The following is a 9,378-nucleotide window of genomic DNA, read 5'->3' as shown; positions in this document are numbered from 1 at the left end:
TGAGGAGCAGACAGACAGGAGGGTGATACATTGCCAAAACCCAGCGATCAAAGAGGAGAGAGTCTGTCGGGTTTATGAGAGAACATGACTGCTGTGTGTACAGATAGATTTGGAGATGGGATCATATGTTTATTCTACCTGGATTACAACCAGGTTTATGTAAGGAGGGCAGATGGATGTACATGAAGATGAATGATCTTTAAACTTCCTGACCATAGAAAATAATACTCACAAATAAGATCTCTTGAATATACCACCAAAACAACAAGATTAAATGGAGAGAAAAATTTTGATAAGCTTATTCACTTGTCAGATTTATGTTTGGGGGGGGGGGGGGGTGATCCTCTTCAGATGAGAGCTCAAAAATGTCTCCAACTGTGCTCAGATACCGAAGTCTGCAATCAAAGATCTCAAAATAAACTCACATGCTTTAGAAACTATTAACAATTACACTACCATTTAAAAGTTTGAGGTCAGTAAGAAATTTATCAGCATGGATGCATTAATTTGGCCAAAAGTCACAGTAAAGGCATTTATAATGATACAAAAGATTTCTATTTCAAATTGAATTTTTTGGTAATAATTTTTTTTTGTTTTGTTTTGTGAACAAGTCATTGAATTGACTGTTCAGCTATCCTTCATTTGTGTCAAATCAAATATGACGTCTACTCTAACCAAGTGCCGTTACGTAAAAATGGTCAACTGGTGTCGAAACCGAACTCCTGTAAGTTTGGGTAAGTGTGTTTGCATGTCTTTGTGTATAAGAGGGGTCAAGCCACAAACTGGTGTCACCCGCCAGCCATTGCCACAGGAGTCAGACATTTGACCTCTAACCTTCTGATCCTAAAGCACACACTAAGAGGGCATCTTCTGTTGACATTGACTGCTAGATCCACAGAGAGCTTCTAAGTGGAAGAAATAGGCGCTTGACATCTGAGAGCAGCTGTCAAGTGACGTTGAATTCCTCACCGTTCTGTGTGAGAGACGGACAATGAGACAAAGATTAAGGAAAAGAACAGACTGGCATTAGTCACAGTATACCTGTCATTTGTGTTTGCTGTCTGCTTGTCAGTCTGAATGTGCATGTTTAGGATCAGTGAGGGTTTAAATTATGAATGGTGTTTCTTTTGTTTGCCTATTGGTTCAGTTAAAAAAAAAAAAAAATGTCTAAAAAGTATGTGATTGTTTCTGCAGTGTGTATTTCATCAGACTCAAAAGTGTCGTTGTTTAACCGCTTGTGATCACAGATGGTCAGTGCACGTTACCTGGCGGTGGAAGATGGGGTTTTTGTTGCCAGAGCGAGGCAATGGACAGCCTTCACTGTCACGTTAGGTTTGAGATCCAGTGCTTTTTCTGTTATTCTGCCTTTATTACACTTTATCTTAATCCTCATAACTGGAATAAAAAAAATAAATTATATTTTAAGTGACAAAAGTAATAAATCCTGGGTAGTCAGGTTTCAAGATTTCACACTATATATTTTTAAATCCTGGGTTACCATTTTTTAGATGGCATTTGGTAGCAATTTACAAAAAGGTTTAATTTGTTAACATTTGTCAACTACATTAGTTAATGTAAACTAACAATAAACAGTTCTTCTACAGCAGTTCATGTTAATCTCTGCATTTACCAATACTTTTTTAAGTTCAAATATTGTTAACTTTAGTTAATGTTAAACATAAACATTTTTATTAACTAATGTTAACGATGGTTAATAAATCCTGTAAAACAATATTGACCATTGTTCGTTTATGCATTAACTAATGTTAACAAATAAGACCTTACTGTAAAATGTTTCCTAACATTCACATATTTAATAACATTAATGTAATAGTAATAATTGCATGCAATTTGGGCATTTATGTGCAGAGAAACTAAATCGGCACATATACTGTAAACATAACATATTCTAACAGTATTATTATACTAACAACTTCTAATTCACACTAATGACATGGGAAACTTCTTTTGCGGAACTTTTCCCATTAACCCGGGTTCACCCTTACATATGCTGTTGCCTATTGCACAGTTCTAGTGACTAATCCACTGTTCACCACAGTAGCTAAATAAACGGAAGAAAACCAAACAAGTTTGGAAACAACTGGCCAAATAGGTTAATACTCTACACTGGATGTCCAGTGTAAATAAACTCTAACAAACGCCTATAGCACCTCACTGCATTTGAGAGTAAAATCAAATTTCACAAAAAAAAATCTAAAAGGTCCAATTGTAAATGTCAGCAACATGTGCTTAACAGCTGGAATAAATGTAGCATAAATGGGTTTAACTCCAATACAGCACTTAAGGCCGAATCTGAGTGAGGTCTATTTTAAATTCTCATCTCCTACAGTGCTATCGCCTAATACTCACTCTGTTTCTTTATAGTGGAGGAGATGCAAGCCTCTCATAGTGAATACACTGTGTGTGACAGCTACATCTGTTATGGCTGTGTGGTTCAGCTGGTATGCACTGACTCAGGGGTGGCGCTGCCACCAATGGTACAGTATGCAAATATAAAACTGATTTTTCAAAGCACTGAATGCATCAAGAAGTGCTGCATGGGGTATGAAATCTCGGTGCTCTTTGGTTGTATGGGATAGTATGTATTTTAAGGACAAGAACTCCAAGGCACTCGAATTATAGTGAAAAGTGAAAAGCCTTTATTACAACACTGGCTTTATTAGAGGTTACGTTCTTGTCAAAAAAAAAAAATTATCTTTTAACTTTTCACTACAATTCGAGTGCCTTGGAGTTCTTGTCCTTAAATAAAACTGATTTTGTTTCAATTACATGATTCTCAATTAGCCAGATCATCGTTTTAAAAGATATCCAAGCTGAAATTAAGGTAAAATGTGTAATGTTTGTTTTACTAGCAATACCACACAGAACTACATGCATTTTTTAAAAAACCTTTCTGAATTAAATCTGCAAGTTGATCCATATATTTTTTTTTCTCAATAAAGGCTATACATAATCTTTTCCCAAAGAACCTTTCAGTGAACTGTTCTTAAAAGAACCATTTTTTCTTAGTGTGAAGAATAATCTAAAACACTTTTTTTCACAACTAAAAACCTTTTGTACAATGGAAAGGATCTATGGATGTTCATCATGGAACCATAACTGACAATAAAGAACCTTTATTTTTAAAGTGTAATATATCAAATCTGAAAAACAGCAAGGAAATAAAACCCCATTTTGTCTCTACAAAAAAAACTTCCTTTTAACAAAATATATATATATTACTTTCATAAGAGCCCTACCTTGGTAGATGATGATGTTGATCAAATACTTCTGTACAATCCAGAAATCATGAGTTACATTTTTAAAGATTTAAATCTTTTAAGTAAATTAATGTAAAGGAATATATTCTGAACCAAGATTAAGAAAACGTGGATGCTCACTGTTGCTCTTTATTAAAGGAACTGTTCACCCCAAAATGAAAATTAGCTGATAATTTACTCACTCTCAGGCCATCCAAGAATTTTTTATTTTATTTTCATCAAAACAGGTTTGGAGAAATGTAGCATTCCATCTTTTGCACACCAATGGATCCTCTGCAGTGAATGGGTGCCGTCAGAATGAGAGTCAAAACAGCTGATAAAAACATAACAATAATCCACAGGTAATCCACATGACTCTAGTCCATCATTTAATGTCTGTGAAGCCACAGTTTGCAGGTTTAAAGAAACAAATGAATAATTAAAATATTTTTAATGTTAAACCATTGCTTCTGGCCAAAATATGAGTGATTCTGTTTCTTTCCTTGCAGGTACTGTGTAAAGTGAATAAGCAGCATGCATGTCTAGACGTGGATGAGCCTGTGTCTCAGCTTCATAAATGTGCTTTCCACATGTACCTGTGGCCTGTTTCCTACCTGTGGCCTGTGTATGAGTGAAAAAATCATACAGTTCCAGGTGAAGACAGGATGTAACAGTGTCTCAAATGAAAAAATGTCATTCATTTCAGAGACAGTAGCCACATGTACCTGTGGCCTGTCTAATGAAAAAATCATACAGTTCCAGGTGAACACAGGCAGTAACAGTGTGAAATGAAAACTGTCATCATTTACTCACCCCCATGTCATTCCAATCCAAACTTACAGGCCTCTCTGTGTCATAAAGAAAGTAATAAGGTGTTACTGAATGACAACTCCTGTTGGACCATCATTGGAGCAGAGGTGGTTGAATACACCTTCAGTGAGAGTCTGACCAGTCACCCGAACACCATCAGCCCTGTACCTGTCATCAACGGACTAGAGGTCAGAAATCCAGCCAGATTCATTACATCTCTTCAACAGGAGCTGAATTTAATATGAAACTCTGAGATGCATGTTAAATAACAATAGGTTACTTACCTAAACAACACTAACAAGTGTCCTTGGCTTATTTAGTTGAACGGAGAAAGACATGTGGCCATATTGGAGTTTCATGGAGAAAACTTCGGTCCACACTTAAAAGTCTGGTTTGGTAACATGCAGGCTGAGACAATGTTCAGGTAAGAACTAAGAATCATATTTTGGAGCAGTGATAAGGCAGATACTTACATCATGACTAGCTTGTAGTTTGGCAAGCTAAAATAAAGCGACAGTCAAGACACCCAACCAAATAGATAGTTACACTACATACAATCAAAAACGATTGTTAAAAAAAAAAAAAGATCTCAAAAAATTCACATGTAATTCAACTGAAAATGTTGCATTATGTAAACCAAATATATGCAGAGCTAAAATAATTGTATATATTTTTTCATGCTATACTGTTAATTGTTGAAATATATTATTAATAAATACTTATATTAATAAAACTGCACTATTCTGTAAACAGATAAGCTGCTGTCACAATTTAGCATTGTACATTTATTTGTTATTCCTCAACAGGTCAAACACATTAAACAGGAAACTTACCCTATTTGAATATGACATGCTTTGTGAATGTGCAGTTTAAAAGCTGCCCTTTTCGGTTTATGACTTCCTCTTCTTGTAAACCACAGGAGGTCCTGTGTAACACAAGATCTGTCGTTGCAAACCACAGATCTCATCATTTATCCTATCGCACATTAAAGCACAAATGTCACAAATAATGACTATTCATACTGAATCAATCCGTGAGGAAGTCCATTTACCGGTTTTTAGATATGAGAACAACACAAGATCCCTGCAAATGACACAAGGATTATTTTACTTGTGCTAATTGGCAGGTAGTTACCAAAGCCGTCAGCTAACAGTGAGTTTATCACAATTAAGCAGTGTCTAAGTGCCTAAACCAGCATAAAACATGGTAAAATTAGTGTAGAAGACTGGCCAGACTGGTTTATTGCTTTTAGAAATCAATAACAAATCAGAAATCATCAAATAAAGCCAGGTTCAAAATTCATTTTGTTGACATATTAAAGTTAAAAGTTTTTACAGAGAGGATTTTGGATATTTTTTTTTTAACCAGAAAATACTGTCAACAGCCAGAAAACACAAACGAACAAAAAACACCATGTTTTTACCACTGTATTTAGGGGGGAAATGTTATATAAATCAGTTGGGGTTCTGTTTAAGTGGAGATTTCTGACATTTAAAGACGTGTATTAACTGAAAGACACAAATAAGGAAAGTATAATATGTACACATAAATGTGTGTTTTGGATGTTTTCTTCCCACTAATCTGACAGACGATGTTAAGGAAGCAAAATTGCTTGTAGAGTCTTTTTAAAAACATACCCATTTGATATTGAAATAAACTGTGTGGATGCAGATATTTTTAAGTGGCTTTGAACATGGTTTATCTAATCACGAACTGCCCATTTTATAAATTGCAATGAGGTTCTAAATGTCAGCAAGTTCTTTGCAAGACACAAACCAATTTCATACTCCTATTAAACATTTCCCTGTGCAATAATTTTAGTTCATTGTGACCATTGCCAAGGCTCCAGGGATGCCGTGGTGCGACATTCCTGTCTCAGCAGGCAAGAATGGAATGATGCTCTCTCTCAGGTCCTTTTAGGGAGGTTCTTAGTGCTGTAGTCAAGTGTCAGATGTCAGAAGGTCAGCAGAGATCTGCAACTGAAATAACTGCAAATTACTGAGGTGCAACTTCCATCGTCTTAAGTTACAAGACTTTAACATTTATTGGATTAATACTTCAGTCAAAGTTTGACAATTGCACTGAATTATAATAATATAAGAGTCGCTGTAACCATTTATTTCAATACTATTATATATATATATATATATATATATATATATATATATATATATATATATATATATATATATATATATATAGATTATTTTTAAGGGTTTTATGAAGGTGAATTTTAAGGCCACACTGTAAAAAATGACTGTGAATTTAACGGTAAAACACTGTAAAAATGCTACAGTAAAAACCTGTTAAATGGTTTACGGTAAATTCCCCTACTATATACGGTAAAAAACTGTATTGGACTTTACATGTAATTTTAAAGAAAATGTAAATTAAAGGCATATACACAATATGGCTATATGTTTAATGTACATGTCTATGGAGAACATAATGAGTTGTATTAGCACACTACAAAAAAGTGAAGTTCTTCATCAGTATTACTGTCTTGTTTTCCAGTGTAAATATCTAAAGATTCTTATATCATGATACATGTTTGAGACGCTAAATGACACAAGAAGTCTTGTTTTATGAGAAACTGATCAAAATGGAGTAAGTTTTTGATTTAAACAAGAACAAATATCTGCCATTGGGTTCAGAAAACAACTAAATTCAAATGGTAAACAAGTTTTCATTCCCCACTGACAGACATTTGTTCTTATTTTAAGCATTAACTTATTTAATTGTTACATTTACATCTCACTTACAAATGCATACTGATTTAAAGGGGTCATCGGATGCAAAATTCACTTTTACATGTTGATTCAACATAAATGTGTGTTGGCAATGTTTGTACACATCCACCCTATAATGATAAAAATCCACCCAGTGGTTTTTATTTAATCCCTAAAAATAATATCCCTTTTTTTTAAATCATGCAGTTCTCACCTTCTTTTCTGTATGACGTCACACAGACCAAGGCCCCTCCCACAATTGTTGATTGACACGGCCGTCTTACCTAAGACCTGCCCTGAGTAAACTGTGAACAGTCTGACCTGCATTGTTTCGACGCCGGAGCTGGGACGTAGACAAGAATGTCTCCATAGCAACTGAGGTGTTCTGTTGTTGGATGTAATAATGAACATAGTAGTCATCATTTAACCCGGACATCTGAGCCACTGAAGACACTGTGGATTACTTTCGCTTTTGAAGGGAATGCGCCTCCCGATCTGTCTAAATGTGTCGCACAAATCATTCGTGATCAAGCTTCACCTACAGAAGAAGTGAGTATAAGGGGTTTTTATGAATCTTTGCAAATCGCCTTTCCTAATAATGTGCCAATTAGCAAGTTTCACGCTAAAAGCGGCTAAAGTAAACAGTACTGCTGGTCACCCCACAGAAGAGAGGGGTGGGATGAGCAGATCATTAGCATTTAAAGGAACATGCAACAAAACAGGTTGCACTGAAAAGAGCTGATTTTGACAAGGAAAAAGGGTGTGGTTTTACACTACCATTGAGAAATTTTAACCAAAGCATGTTATAGACTTTTCAATAAGACCCTAAAGAATCATATCAACTTGTGGAAAATGGGCATCCGATGATCCCTTTAAGGATGTTTAGATATTTATATTGGAAAACCAAAATATATAGGATGATATTTTATTTTGTGCAATGCATGCAACATTTAATCCACAATTAAACTGTGGACAGGCAAATTAAAACACAATAGGCAAAATTATTGTTTTTCATGCACTGGCCAATTTTTAGATTTTGGGTCATTTTGCTTCCATAGCATTTCTTCTTTCTAGTGGAAAGAAAACATGCAAAATAGTAAAAGTTTGACAATTGTACTTAATTATGATAATAGCCAATGCTGTTTGCTAACTAAGTTCTTTGTTGAAAAAACTGTTGCACACTAGATCTTATACTTCATTTATCTCAGGTCCTCCAGGTCTCTGCTGTGTGTCATTCCTGATGTATCTATATTGAGTGGCGAGTGGAGATGGATGAGACAACCAATCACAGTGCCTTTATCCCTGATCCGATTGGACGGTCTGATCTACAGGTCATTTACTTACACACCAGAGCACAGCGCCCCCTCTCAAGCAAACTGTACAACAGAGAGAACCGCAGACTCTGACTCGCTCATAGACACCATTCACCAGGAGTTCACACGGACAAACTTTCACCTATTTATGCAGAGCTGAGAACACACACACACACACACAAATATTCATGTCAGATTATGTCCAGTCCTGGCTCACATTCTAGTCTTGTTAACACTTACACTAACAAGGAAAACTCTCGCAGCATGCAATCACATAGAGCTTTAGGGAGCTTACGCACTAGAGACAGATCTGACAGGGCGTTTGACGTGTAGGAATGCACAAGATCTGTGTATTTGGGCTGTGGAAAGAACCGGGTCGGTCTGCAATAAAGATGGAATACAGTTCATGGATTCATGAAACTGGACCTGCCTCTGTGAAGTTCTCACTGGTCACTAGATGCTCATGTCAGAGGTTGTTGCAGCAAACATTTCAATTCTAACTGAGCATCACTTCCATTAAACACTTTTATTTTCTACTGCCTTGCTGTGCAACATCCACATTAAAATCAATGGATTCACAGCATAAACTAGTGTGTGGGTGAAGAGATAATGCTTGGAAAAATATACAAGAATACATTTTTTAGAAATTAATGTTTTATTCAGCAAGGAATGATGCATTAAATTGGTCTAAAGTTACAGTAAGGACATTTATAATGTTACAGAAGATTTCTGTTTTAAATAAATGCTGTTCATAGTTTCAGATTCCACAAAAACTTTAAGCAGCACAGCAGTTTCAAATAAATAACACTGACAAGAAATGTTTCTTAAGCAGAAAATCAGCATATTAGAATGATTTATGAAGCATCACGTGACACTGAAGACTGGAGTAATTATGCTGAAAATTCAGCTTTGATCAAAGGAATAAATTACACTTTACAGTATATTAAAATAAGAAAAAGTTATTTTCAATTGTAATAATATTTCATAATAGTATTGTCTTTACTGTATTTTTGATCATATAAATGCAGTCTTGGTGAGCACAAGATACTTTAAAATTTGATATGATTTTTTATGAGTTCAAAAGAACAGCATTTTTTTTTAAATAGAAATCTTTTGTAATATTATAAATGTCTTTACTTTCTTTTTTAATCAGTTTAATGCATCCTTACTGAATAAAAAATAAAAGTGTTAATTTTGCCAAAAAAAACACTGACCCCAAAAAATTGAATATTTGAAATTTGAAACTTGTACTGTATATGACCATCC

The 9,378-nt window shown here is 35.0% G+C and overlaps 1 pseudogene; it reads left to right on the top strand.

The window, feature by feature from the left end:
* The first annotated feature begins 1,047 nt into the window (after positions 1-1,047).
* LOC109106609 lies at positions 1,048-8,993 on the top strand (annotated as a pseudogene).
* Positions 8,994-9,378: the final 385 nt, after the last annotated feature.

This window comes from Cyprinus carpio, chromosome B6, assembly GCF_018340385.1.
Source record: "Cyprinus carpio isolate SPL01 chromosome B6, ASM1834038v1, whole genome shotgun sequence".
In the NCBI taxonomy this organism is placed as follows: domain Eukaryota; kingdom Metazoa; phylum Chordata; class Actinopteri; order Cypriniformes; family Cyprinidae; genus Cyprinus; species Cyprinus carpio.
The sequence above is the reverse complement of the archived record's forward strand: the minus strand, read 5'-3'. Positions and strand labels throughout refer to the sequence as shown.